At 48.9% G+C, this 13,281-nt stretch overlaps 1 long non-coding RNA gene across 1 annotated transcript in view; it reads left to right on the plus strand.

The window, feature by feature from the left end:
- The first annotated feature begins 3,579 nt into the window (after positions 1 to 3,579).
- The window catches only part of LOC130707646 (uncharacterized), a 30,604-nt gene continuing 20,902 nt past the window's right edge, over positions 3,580 to 13,281 (plus strand). Inside the window, exon 1 of the long non-coding RNA XR_009007641.1 lies at positions 3,580 to 3,700. This is a non-coding gene — a long non-coding RNA (uncharacterized LOC130707646). The remainder of the gene's footprint in view (positions 3,701 to 13,281) is intronic.

Raw genomic sequence — 13,281 nt, forward strand, 5'->3', positions numbered from 1 at the left:
CCCAGACTGAGCCCTGCCACTGGTCCTAGATTGAGCTGTGGTCCTTCCTTGTCACAGGCTAAGCTATGACTCTGGCCCCAGGCTGAGCCCAACCCTAGTCACAGATTGGTCCCTGTCCCAGTCTAATTTCTGATCCTGGCCCTGGATTATGCCTCTACGCTGGACAGTCCTGGCCTGGTCTCTAAACGAGCCCTGACCCTGGCCAGCTGGGGCTTATCTGGCATCTAAACACATACTCTTCCCAAAGCTGGGCAAAGGGAGAATGGCTGATTGGGTGTGATACAACCCCAGGGCTTGGCACGCAGGTTCACTTGACTCTCCTTGTTCCCAGGCTGCAGGCCTACGAGAGGCACCCCTGTGTGAAGGGTGAATGCCGCGTGCCCTCCTGAGGAGGAGCCGCAGGGTGGGGAGGGGGGATCCAGACCCAGGCACCAGTTCATGACCTGGAGCCCATCGCTTGAGTGCACGTCCATTGCCATCCTGTCTTCAGAGCCTTGAAGCTGATATCTCAGAGACACAGGGCCGTCCCTGTGGAGCCACCCCTAGCCCCTTGCCCTGCACACCTCCCAGGCCACCATCTGGTCTCCGTCCTGCTGCGGGTTGAAAGTCAGCGCCCCCCACCCCCCACCCCGGTTAACCGTAGGCACCACGCCTCTCTCCTCCTGCCCCTCAAGCTCTCAGGATGGCTCGCCGCTTGGTGCGGCCCTGGGAAAGGGAGGGAGAAGTGGCCTCCATTGGAAAGCCTTTCTCTTCCTCTCCATCTCGAGCTCTACCTCCTCCAAGGAGTCTTCCCCCGCGTCCCTATCCCCTCCGAGCACCCCAGAACTTCCCTCCGCATGGCCGCAATGGCCCACGTTTTGCGCCAGCTGCCACAGCCCTGAATACTGCTTTGTCTGCCCATGGCATGTTTATCACCACACTCGTGATGGCCAGGTTTGAACTGATACTCCAGTAACGTCGACACCACACATTCTGGAAGCGATACCTCTTGAGGTCTCATTTTACACTTCATGGTGCTGCGTCAGGACACAGGCTCGGCTGCTGAAACAGTGACTTAAACAAGATAGAAGTTTATGTCTCATCCATGCCAAGGTCCCAGCTCCTCTGGCATTTCTGTGACCTCTCTTGTGATTCTCTGCCATCCTAGGAAGTCGCCTTTATATCATGTTCTTATCCCAGTTGCCAGCAGGGGTGAGGGTGAGTATTGTCAGCGTTCGGCACCGCCCCCAACGCCCACCACTATGCTTTCACTTCATCACAGAGCCTGGAAACCTTGTTACCTAATTTCTCAGAGTCCTTTGAGACTAGGATTCTGGTTGTGACTAGTTCCAGCCCGTGAGCTTCACCCATGTGCAATTTGGAAGGCAGAAGGTGAGCTGAGGCCATTCTTCCTTTGGCGGTGGACACGGCAGGCCTGTAGCCCCTGGCCCATGGGAGTTTCGACAGTGGCTGGATCTTCAGGGCACTGTCTGGTCACCTTGTGTCTGTGGGCGGCTGTGACGTGGGAGCGGTTTCTGGGGCATCCTGACCTCTGGTTTGTACCCGCCATGGCGTGATCAGAAATCCTAGCAGCATCCCACAACCTCCATGCTTCCAGGCCTGCCAATGACTTTGCAAGCCCTTACCCCTGTAATAAATCTCATTTTACTTGGAAAACCTAGAGTACTTTCTGTTTCCTGTTCTGCACCCAGACTGATTCTGATTCGCAGGTTACGTCCACCACACCCCATTAGTCAGGCCACATCTAGGGAGGCTGGGAAGTGTAGACTTTGCTCTGAGAGGCCGCGAACCAAGCTAAAACACAGGCTATCTATTACCAAAGGAAAGGGGAGAGAATGGACTTGGAGGAACACTAGCCATCTGCCTTGGGTGCTATGATAAATCCGGAGAACACTGGAACAGGCCTCGTGAGTGCTACTTCCCCAGCCTGTTAACTTTAAAGCTCCCCAGAACCACATAACTACAGATTCCAGAACCCCATCCATGAATCCAAGTCCACTGACATAGCCAGTTGCTCTGCCACTGATGTTCTGACCAAGGTATGGAAAATGATGTGAAATGAATAAAGGCCTGAGGTTCAGGCTCTGGGCTACTGTGTCAGCTGTGCCTCCTTATGGGCCTGGCTTTTTGCCCTGCAGCTAAGGTCACTTTGAATTCATTCATCCAACAAGCCCCAGGTGGACTAAGTTGACCCCCACCCTGGGCTCCCATCCCTCCAGTGCTTACCTCCAACTCAGCACCAGTCCCAGTGGGTTGTACTGGTCTGTCCCATCTTATGTCTCTGCCTCTCCCATAAGATGGGATGGGGGTCTGGGTTGGCAAGGACCTTCTCTGATTTCTCTCTGGATTCTCAAAGCCTGGCACTGCTTGCCCAAACCCTACTCTCCATCCACATTCAACCCCAGCCCTTCCCAAACGGGGAGTTCTATCTTCTGCCACAGGGACTTCAAAAATGGTGCCCCTTCCCCTAGATCTTCTCCACCTTCCTCCCCTGACTCTTACCAGACAAGTCCCACCAGGTACCACCTCGTCCAAGAAGCTTTTCCTTCACCCCCAAAGATGGACCAAGTGCCTCCTCTAGGCTTCCACAGCCTCTAAGCTTCCCTCTACACCCTTGCTACTCAAGAGTGTGGTCAGGGACCACGGGGGTGCCGACCCCATCCCCTGGGAGCTTGTTGGAAACACAGAATCTCAGGCCCCACCCCGGACCTCCTGAGTCAGAACAAGCAGTTTAACAACATCCCCAGGTGATTCCTGTGCACATTCAATCTGGGAAAGCGCTGTTCCCACCCCGCTGATTATATGGATTGGGATCATCTGACTGGGGTCTTTCATCTCCTACCCGACTGTGAGCTTGTTCTAAGGGTAGGAAACATTTCTTATTCTTTTTATCCCCTCCTTCCTTCCCCAGTAGGGTTGCCAGACTTAGCAAATAAAAATACAGGACACCCAGTGAAATTTGAATTTCAGATGAACGATGAATAATTTTTTTGTAGAAATACGTCCCATACGACACTGGGGGCATAGCTACACTACAAAATGACTCGTTGTTTACCCGAAATTCACATTTAATTGGGCGTCCTGTATTTTATCTGCAACCCTACCCCAGCCCCTGCTCAGTAGTTTGACCTGCACAAAACAGGTGTTCAACCCATGTTTGCCAAATGGAGGCTTAAAGGACGCGTGAATGTGAGCCTCATCTATAAAACCAGAGAAGCTTGCCTGCCAGTCTACTTCCCAGGGTTGCCGCTAAAATAAAACTAGTGAAAGTGCTTTAGAAATGCTAAAGCTGTGTACAAATGTGGCTTGTTATTATAGTCATCATGACCATTGCCATCATCCAAATGGCCCCAAATAATACATCTAAGCTAGACTTTGTGAGCATTTGCGTATGTCAGTAATTCTTTTATATTGCTCAGATCAATCTGGATTTAGCACATTAGGGCAGATGACATTATATTATAATCATGTTCTTACTATTATTATTGCCGCTATTGATATTGTTACAGTATGCTGCTTTGTGGATCACTGTGATTATTTTCCCTGCAGAGAATATTATGTTCTTGTCATTGACTTCGCTGCAATAATGATACCTGAGACCTTCCCCAGGACTCAGAATGGCGGGTGACTGGGAGCCCAGCCTCTCTCTCGGAAGCGGGAGTGTGCCGGCCTTGGATCCTTCAGGAGAAACAGATACAAGGTGAATTTCTGAGTCAAAATCTAGGTCAGCAGTTCCCACAGTGTGGTCCTTGGACCAGCAGCATTGGCATCACCTGGTAGCTTGTTAGAAACACATTCTTGGACTCCACGCCAGATCTCCTGAATCAAAAACTCTGAGGGTGGGGGCCCAGGAATCTGTGTTTTAACAGCCTTCCAGGGGATTTGATGCACCCAAAATATGAGAATCACCGGGACTTGGAGCTCTCAGGTCCCTTCCAACCCTACAACTATAATTCTACTGTGTTCACCAGGGTCGAGGAAGACAGGGGCCAAGGGAATGGGAGGGAGGGCACGAGCACTGCGAGAGGGGATAATATTGGCTGACTTGGTATCAGGTCCCATGGCCAGGGCCCTCCTTCTATTCACAGGCTTCCCAGGGAAAATGTGAATTTCCACAGGCGGGATGGAGGAGGGTAGAGCACTCCAAGCAGAGGAAATGTCATGTGCAAAGGCACTGAGGCTTGGCAGCAAGGGGCATGTTTAGGAAAGAATGGGTTTCCAGGTTTGTTGGAATCTGGGATATGAGTGAAGATGGTTTAGAGAGCCAGAGTACCGTGGCCCTTGGATGCCACAGGACACTTCAGATTTCATCCAGTTGGTTTTTGAAAGCCTCTGGAGGTTTTTAAGCAGGAGAGGGCCATCGGCAGAGCTGTGCTTGTGTAGAATGGAGAGAGTGAGACAAGAAGCTGAGAGCACAGCAAGGGGGCTTCCATCACAGCCATGAGGCGGGCCCTGAAGTTGCACAACACGCCACCTGTGGCCCTGGCTCCAAGAGTAAAGTTGGTGTCCTTCTCCACAGAGCTGTTGTTTTTGACTCACAGCATGAAAAAAGTAAAAAAAAACAGTCTTGGCTGGTTGGACTTTGCAGCTCTTGCTGACTAGGGAATTGGGATCTGTGACAGTGACAGCCATGACAGCTCCGGCACCCTCCAGCAGGCTTTGGGTCCCGAGCTTCTGGGCAGAGGCTTTGATCTGGTGCAGCTGTTGCCATGGACATTTGTGAGGGTTGTTGTTTTGTGGGGGGTTGGATGGGTTTAGGGACTCACAGAGGGCACGATGACAGATGGAATCTTGCCCTGGCCCCTCCCTGCTTCCCTGGCCAGTAGGGAGGAGGCTGCCCTTGGATATGGTCTCATTAAGGTCTGGAGAAGGAGGAAGCGGGGTGAGGGTTGGAAGTGAAGGAGAAGGAAAGGACAGATATTTATACCACTCCTGTTCCCCTTCTCTCACAGCCTTCACTCTGCCCTGCCCTGCCTCAAGGTACAGAGGGGGTCTCTCCTCTTCCTTTGGGGAGCATCAGAGAATATCTTGCCTCATGGCCTCTTGAGGACCACCAGCTTTGGGAGCATAGTCCCATGTGGCTTTCTTGTAAAAGGCATTGGCCATGGAGGCAGCAGTGGGGTCCCCTCCATGAGGGTGTATGGCAAGAGAGCAGGGACATGGTACACCCCCAACTGATAGGAGAAAATACTCATTCTCAAGTACAATGCAGATACCCCATGGAGACTCCAAATACCACTGTGTGTGTGTTGGGGGGGATCTCTACATGGGGCTGGTCCTTGGATGGCAAGTAGGGCAATTGCTGTGAAGGTGCCTCCATTGTGCCCCTAGGTTGGGGAGACAAGAATTACATGTGCAAAGTCCCTGGCATAACATTGGCACCTGATAAATGCTTGAGTTCCCTAAATTGGCTTGAGTGGCCACTATGACCCAGGTTCTTTTGTGACCCTGTGGACCCCTCCCCTCAATCCCTTGGAGACAGGGCCATTGATGCCCGCAAGTCATGGAATGTATCTTCTCTGCTTTCCATGGACATCTGGTCTCACCCTCTGATGGGAGATCCCCAGGGATGCTCCACGTTGCTACTTCCTAAAGCCAAAAAGTTAGATCTGAGGCTCTTCAAGACTTTGTAACTAACTCCCATTCACACAGAGATAAGAAATGGATCCAAGTGGTGGAAAATTACTGGCCCCAAGTCACAGAGGAGCCAGGGACACAGTTAGCACTGGAATCTGGGTTGTCTGACTTTCACACTAGCACTTGCTCCACTGAGTCATGTTATCAATCTTCAGTACCATCCCCAGAGGGGTGGGGGAAGATTTGACTAAAAGAGAGTCCTGACATCATGGGGCCAGTATTCCAGGGTTTCAGATCTTCCTTTTCCTCCATCCTCCTGACAAAGGACCTTGGGAAAGTTACTCCTCATGCCTCTGGATGGTTCAGGCTCTTGAATTACATCACCCATGCTTTTAGAACAGTTGCTGGGGTTACTGATTACATCTTGGGCAGCATAATGGCTAAGGGTACAGAGTCTGGAACCAGATTGACTGACTTCATGTTCCTGTTTTGAACTTAATACTTAGGTTGACTTGGGCGAGTCTCTCAACCTCTCTGTGTCTCAGTTTTCTTATCTCAAAATAGGGATGCTAACAATACCTACCTCATAGGGTTGCTATGAGGATGAAATGAATTTCTTTTTGTAAAGGACTTAGCACTGTGCCTGGCACACTGTGAGACCTACACAAGAGTTTAATGCAGTAAAGTACCATTGTCATTTATGTTCCCTAGAAACAGCCCAAGACAGAGATTCAGGTGCATGGGATTTATCGAGGGGTCCTTGCAAGAGAAAGGGAGGGAGGGAGAGAAGGAAGACAGAAGAACATGGGGAAGATTTAAAGAAGGATGTGGTCTCAGCTGGGGTCTGGCTGCACCACTGTGGAACAGCACCTGCTTCACAGAAGCAGTCTCACCCTGCGGCAAGGGGCAGGGGATAAAGAGAAGGGGTGCAGCTTTTTGCCTATACCATTCAGTTCTTGCCTACAGGATGCTCTGAGTGCAGGGAGAGCAGAACATCCCAGGAGAGGTGAATTCTATTTGTCAAAGGCAATTCTAGAGAAGAAGGAGGCCGTGAGCCATTAGTAGCTGACATCTGCAGCAGCTGGGCAATGGGTGTGTAGGCCCAGCAGAAAAGGATCTGGGCAGGGCACCGGTGGTACTAGCTTAGAGCACTAGGACCTCTCAAATCCTCCTTTCCTCAGCAGAAGGGAGGATGCTGTCTTTGGTCCTGACCCTTCCCTTCAAGTACCTCCAGCAGGGCTGAGCTTCCTCTCCTACTCTATCCCCAGCAGGAAATCAAAACTCTCATCAAGAGTTAGAGAAATTCAAGGGTACCCCCAACCCCTGCACTACTTTATCAGCTCCCACCAGCCGCCTCCTAGCAGAGGGCTCTCCCAAGGACCCCTGAGCTCAGGAGGCTCTGCCTCCCGGCCCTCAGGCAGGGTCCAGCCCTTCTAGTGATAGCTTGGTCTCAGCCCTTCCCCCGACCCCTGGGTCCCTGTGGTGGGTTCTTACCCATTCAGGAATTTCTATCACACCGTGAGCACCTCGGAGGAAAACAGGCAAAATTAATTGGAAATTAAAGTCACCAAATGAGCACTGAATTAAGAAATCATTGGCTCCAAATGACTGCTGGAAGGGAGCAGAAGTTAACTACAAAGGCTGCCTGGTTATTTTGTGTGTTTTCAGAGTCACAGTTATCGTCTTAGATCCTGATGTCTGAGTCTGATTAACATTCTGTGGCTATCAATGTTGCTTTTGGTGAGATGTGTGACACTCCCCAGGTATCCATGGACCAACTCAGGCATTGAGGAAGCCTCCCCCTGCCAGGGATGGGGCCTCCCCACAAACTCCCTGCCAGATGAACAGCAGCTTCTTCCCACAGCTGCCTCCTGCCTCAGTATCCTCTAAGGGAAGCCATTGCCAGTGGCATCCCAGGGAGTCCTTGCCCACACATTATCATTGCATAATGGGCACCACCCTCCACCTCATTAGGCTCTGCTGGGGATCAGGATTAAATGGGATAAAATGGAAGAAGCACATGGCTTATTAGCTGTGGGAGAGAGTTGTGGGGAGGAAGCAGACTGTTTGCGAGAGAACCTCCCCGATGGACCGCCCTGAAAGGCAGCTCTGGGCCAGCTTTCTTCTCTCCCTGGGAGCAATCTACAGCAATAGAGATGACTATAGGATGGAAGCTTCACAAAGGCAGGGGATTTTGTTGTTTTGTTCACAGTTCTATCCCTAGGGCCTAGATCTGTGCCTAGAACAATAACTATTTGTTGAATGAACAAATGAATTGGAACTCCCAAGAAACCTTCACTTTCCGCCAAGGGAAGGGAACTGTTTGCGTTGGCCATCCAACTGCTGGGAGCCAGGGTCTCTCACCTGAAGGGTGTGGTTGAGGCCTTCATGACCTATCACTGGTGCTATGGCAGAGCTGGCCCCGCGCTCTTACCTTGCATGGCCAGCTCCCTTCCCCATTCTCTATATTATGTCCCAGAGTGATTTTTCTAAAATCTCTATCTAATCATGCCACTCCCCAGCTCAATATGCTTTAGTGACTCTTTGCTGCCTGCAGAGTAAACTATAACTCTATAAAAGGTCCCCAGCCTGGAATTGGAGACCCTCAGAGATATATAGTCCCCAGAGCTTCCCTTCCAGAATGTTCCTCCTCCAGGAAGCCCTTCCCAACCGCCTGGGCCCACTGTGAACCTGAGTTCTCTCTTCTGTGACCTTCTTTGTCTTGAAGTGTGCACGTAACCAGGCACTTCCCAATATTTTGAGTCTTTATTTAGTGCCCTATGAGTGGCTTTTGTCCCTCCCCATACTGATTATAATCTCCTTGAACAAATGGATTAGTATATTCTTGAGGCTCCCACAGGAAATGCAGGAAAGGGCTGAGAACATAGAGATCTCATTATGAAGGACACTGGTTGCTCGATCAATGAGTTCATTGGCTTCCCCTCCTTGCACTCCGCCACCATATTCTCTTATCAGAGCTCTCAACATATCTCTGCTCCGTAATTCTCACACCATCCTGTAAGCATTGATTTTCTCATCTGGCCTCATCCCCTGGGCTGTGGGATCTTAGAGAATAGGGGATGAATGCCCTTTCTCCCTGATTTCCCAGCAACTGGCACAGTGCCTGGTGCCCTCAGTAAACAAGAGATGATTAAAACGATACCTCCCTGGCTCTGGTTTCTTATCCCATACTCTCACAGAGCCTTATCTATACCTTCCATAGCATTCCTTTCATCTCCTACTCATTTATTCATTTATTTGTTCAGCAACTGTTTATTAAACATCGACTATGTGCCAAGTACGAGGCTAGGTATTGGAGTCAGAGTGATGAAAAGACAAGCAGTCTAGACATTTTCATTTCTCTATCATACATTGAGTTTCTTGAGGTTGGGAACATACCGGAATCAACTCCATGGTTCCATTGCTTAGCATAGGGCGTGGTACATAAAGCGTCCACTAAGTGTCTACTGAATTAATCAGTAATGTATCTAATTGGCTTCATTCCGCTTTAAGCCTGTGGTCTCTCATTAATCCTATTTTTTAGAGGGACTGGAATTGCCATAAGGCTGGAGTTGGAGAAGCCATACAAAGGCCAACTCACTGGGAAGATGTTTTCATTCAACGAACATTTCCTGAAACTGTCCCTGCCCTCAAGGAGCCCATAGTCTAAAGGAGAAGACAAAGATAAACAAAGAGAGATAAACCTTGTGGGGTAGGTGCAGGATCAGAAGGACAGTGGGACATTGGTACAGGAACAGTACTAGCACAGATGAGGTGACGCTTTCTTCTGTCCTGGAGGTGGGGAGAGGACTCCCCAGAGAAGAGGATTCTTGATCTGGGCAGTGAATGAGAAGTGTGCCATGAAGGCAAAGTGGGAAAGGCAGAGGGAACGGAACGTGCAAAGACACAGTGAAGACCTGGGACATTTGGGGAATTTCTGGTGAAAGCTCAACATTGCTAGAGTTTATAAGATAAAAGAGAGGGTGGAGGGGCAGGTGAGAGGGAGGCCATGTTGTAGCCTAAAGCCTAAGAAGCACAGGCTTTATCATATAAGCTGGGAGAGACTCAAACATTGTTATAGCCTCTTGAAAAGACAGCAGAGAAAGAGAAAATGAAAATCCATGTGGGAGAAATAGTATGAACCCAGCAGGTGGGGTGAGATGTTTACCTATAGTCCTTGCTTATCTACCTAAGTCTATCTATCTATCTATCTATCTTTCTATCTATCTATCTATCATCTATCTTTCTATCTATCTATCTATCTATCTATCTATCTATCTATCTATCTAATCTATCTATCCTTCTATCTACCTATCTATCTATCTATCTATCTATCTATCTATCTATCTATCTATCTATTTATCTATCTATCCACTGGGGTTACCTACCCAGCATCCACCCCACCACATAGCTCACACCTGGTCAGTCAAAATATTCCACTCCCCTGGCCAGTGATTGGCTCAGAGATGATCATGTGATCCCACCCAGGCCACTGGAACTCAGTTCTAGGCTCTTTTGTTAGCATGAAGAGGATGTCTCTTCTGCTAAGGATATTGAGAGGATATGAGAAGCTGAAGCTATTTGAAGCCCTCTGCCCACCACGTGGCAAAGACCAGACTGAATGAAGCCAATTTTGAGGAATGCAGAGCCAAGAGATGACATGCAGCTAAGTTCTGGTGTCATCACCTGACTGCTGGAAGCAGTAAGTTGTATTTCTGGACTTTTCAGAGAAATTTTTTAAAATTTGGCAATTTGGATCAGGCTTCTGTTATTTGCAACTTGAAAAGTCCTAACACACTGAGAAAGGTTAAAAAGAGGTATAAGTTTCCTAGGAGTGAATACTGGGTTAACTGCTGGCATTGTCTAGACTAGAGGCTTGGCTCAGGGAAAATAAGCAGAAGGCTGTGTGCCTAAAATGGATAAGTTTGGGAAACACCTGGGGGAAGAGGCCAGAGAACACCACTGAGTTAGTATTCGAGGACAGTAGTTTGAATTTAAAGAGATGAGATAGACCTAGGACTAGGTCATACAGGTAGGGAAGCCTGTTAATCCAGGAATGGAGGGAGCTAGGGAAAGACCCCATCCTGAGTTAGAGGGAGAAAAAGGGATAAATGGAATTATCAATTATACAAGATTGTGCTCAGAACAAAAATCTTCTGCCTCAAGGGAATAAACTAGAGCAGGGGTTGGCAACTTATTTCCTGTAAAGGTCCAGTTAGTAAATATTTAGGTTTTGTGGGTCATAAAATCTGTTGCAACTACTCAGCTCTGCTGTTGTAGAGCAAAAGCAGCTATAGATAATAAGTAAACAAATGAACATAGCTATGTTCCAATAAAACTTTATTTATAAAAACAGGTGGCAGGCCCCAGCTTTGGCTGTGAGTCACAGTTTGCTGACCCTTGAACTAAAGAATATAGATTGTTTAGTGCTATAAACAGAGCCATATGAAAGTATGTGTCTGTAACTCACAAATCATTTTCTATTTATCCCTACCTTGCCTGCCATAGAGGAATTCCTCAGTGGAGTAGCAAGGATGATGCTAGGGTGGACTGTAATTCCCATAAGTCCTCTAGATCTTGGTGTAAAAATTCAGCCTTGAAGCTGAAAAGAGAAGTCATCAAGCACAACAGGTTTGGGGAAGCAGAGGCCAGTACCAAGGACAGTGCCACTCCTTGGAGGGCAAGGTTGGTTTGGGAAGCCCCTTGTTTCCATACAAATAGAAAAGGCCTGTGATCAGGGTCCAGGAAGGACACCTTTGCATCTCCTACCATGAGGTGTAGGAGCAAAACATGGCGTGGATATCCTGAGAAGTGTCCTGAGAATCTCGGTGCTTGACTCCACAGGCTGACCCCTGGGACTGTACAATCAGTGAGAATGAATCTTTTTCCTAAATGATCTAAAAATAAGCCACAGCTTCATGCTAGTATATCTAGGTGGTGTGAATGAAAGGGGTGCCTGGAAGGAATCTTGGAAAGTCACTTTAGCTCACGGAGTCTCCTCTTCTTCACCTGTCAAATAGAGATAATAATCGCTTCCCGGCCTTGCTCACAGGGTCATTATGATTATTGAATGAGACAGTGGGCAGAAAAGTGCTGTGAGCAGCAGAAAGTACAGATGGGAAGAACTCAGCCCAAATGTCCAGCTCAGCCTCTGACCTGCCATGACTCTCATCCATTTCTTTCTTTTCATTTAAAAAAAAAGTGCCTTTTCTTTCCAAGTGATGCAGAGAAAGAGTCAAAACTAGTTTCAGCCTTACTACCTGTAGCAGGCATTGCTGGTTACTTACCCAACATCCATCCCACCTACCAATCATTTCTCCCACTAACAGAACTTAGGCTGTGTTCAGAGGCAAACTCCTTCTCTAGAAGGTGCTGGGTTTCACTAAGGCAGTCATAGTGGTCCCATTTCCCTTGTCAATGGTTGTTTTAGGAATGTATATTTGAACAATTCTGGCCAATGAGATGTGAGAGAAAGACTGCTGGGAGGTATAGATAATGAGCCCTCATTGATTTTTTTAAAAATTAAAAGGAACACATAGGAAGAGCTGATCCCTCTCAGAGTAATAGAGTGAAGCCAATAGTAGGAAAGCAGAGCCAGAACTGGTCCTGGAGACCCTGGAGCCCACCACCCCACCTTTGGGTCTCTTGTTCTGGGAGATACTAGAACTCCTTATTGCTTGAGCCAGTTGGGCCAGAGCTTTCTCTTACTGGCAATCACCAGTGAGCCAAAGGCATTCTCACTGGCAATCACCACTAATGAGGAGATGACCAGGGAACACTGCGTGCTCACTGGCACCCACCTCCTCCCAGAACCTCTCCCTCTACCCACAGTTTCCCCCTCACCTTCTTTTCAGGGCTTCATCTGGAAACAAAACTGACAAGCCATGTGCTCCCCAGGCCTGCGCTCATCTTTAATTAATCCTCGGAGGCAGAGTGCTGGAACTGTGGGGAAGAGGGCTGGCTGTAAGAGGCGTGGTCCTTGTCTCCCCCCAACCCCCAGACCTAAAGAATTTCCCCCTTCACTCACATGCCTCTCCCACTCACTGTTGTGGGATAGAGCATTTTTAGGGAAATATTTACTCTGACTTGGACCAAGAATGGAAGAAGGAACTTGTGGCTCCTGGGGTATGTGCTTGAGAAGAGCCAGGAGTTAAGGCCCATTCCCTTGGGAGCACAGAACCAGGTTTGGGCCCCTTAGAGATTATCTAGGAGCTCGGGTCTGGGTTGGGTTTGTCTGAGGTGGACAGCTCAACACACTCCCAGAGTAAAGAAGCCACTAATTATGACTTAGCCCCTCTTAGCTCCACCAGGCGTCAGCTCTCCTTGAACAGAAGACTTTCAGAGCCAATGGGTGCTTAAAACCATTGAGGTCGTGGCTGAGTTAGGGGTAGGGGTGTGACATGAGAGGGACCATGGGGAAGCCCAGGACTTCCTCATAGGATGAACTAGATCAGGTGATCAGGGACCCAGACTGAGTCAGCAGAAGCATAAGGTGTGGTTGGGCTTATTCATGGGAAAGAGAAGGAACCCCAGCTGCAGAGACTGATAGGCAAGAAGGAGGCTCAGATGAAAACAAGCAAGGCATGAGGTCACAGGACAAGGCCAAGGAAAACAAGGTGACATCCTGCTTCCTAGAGGGCTAAATTATGTTAACTCCAGGCCCATCCTATTAATGGCATGGGCTTCCTTGCCAGCTCCAGCTCA

Source organism: Balaenoptera acutorostrata, chromosome 3, assembly GCF_949987535.1.
Source record: "Balaenoptera acutorostrata chromosome 3, mBalAcu1.1, whole genome shotgun sequence".
In the NCBI taxonomy this organism is placed as follows: domain Eukaryota; kingdom Metazoa; phylum Chordata; class Mammalia; order Artiodactyla; family Balaenopteridae; genus Balaenoptera; species Balaenoptera acutorostrata.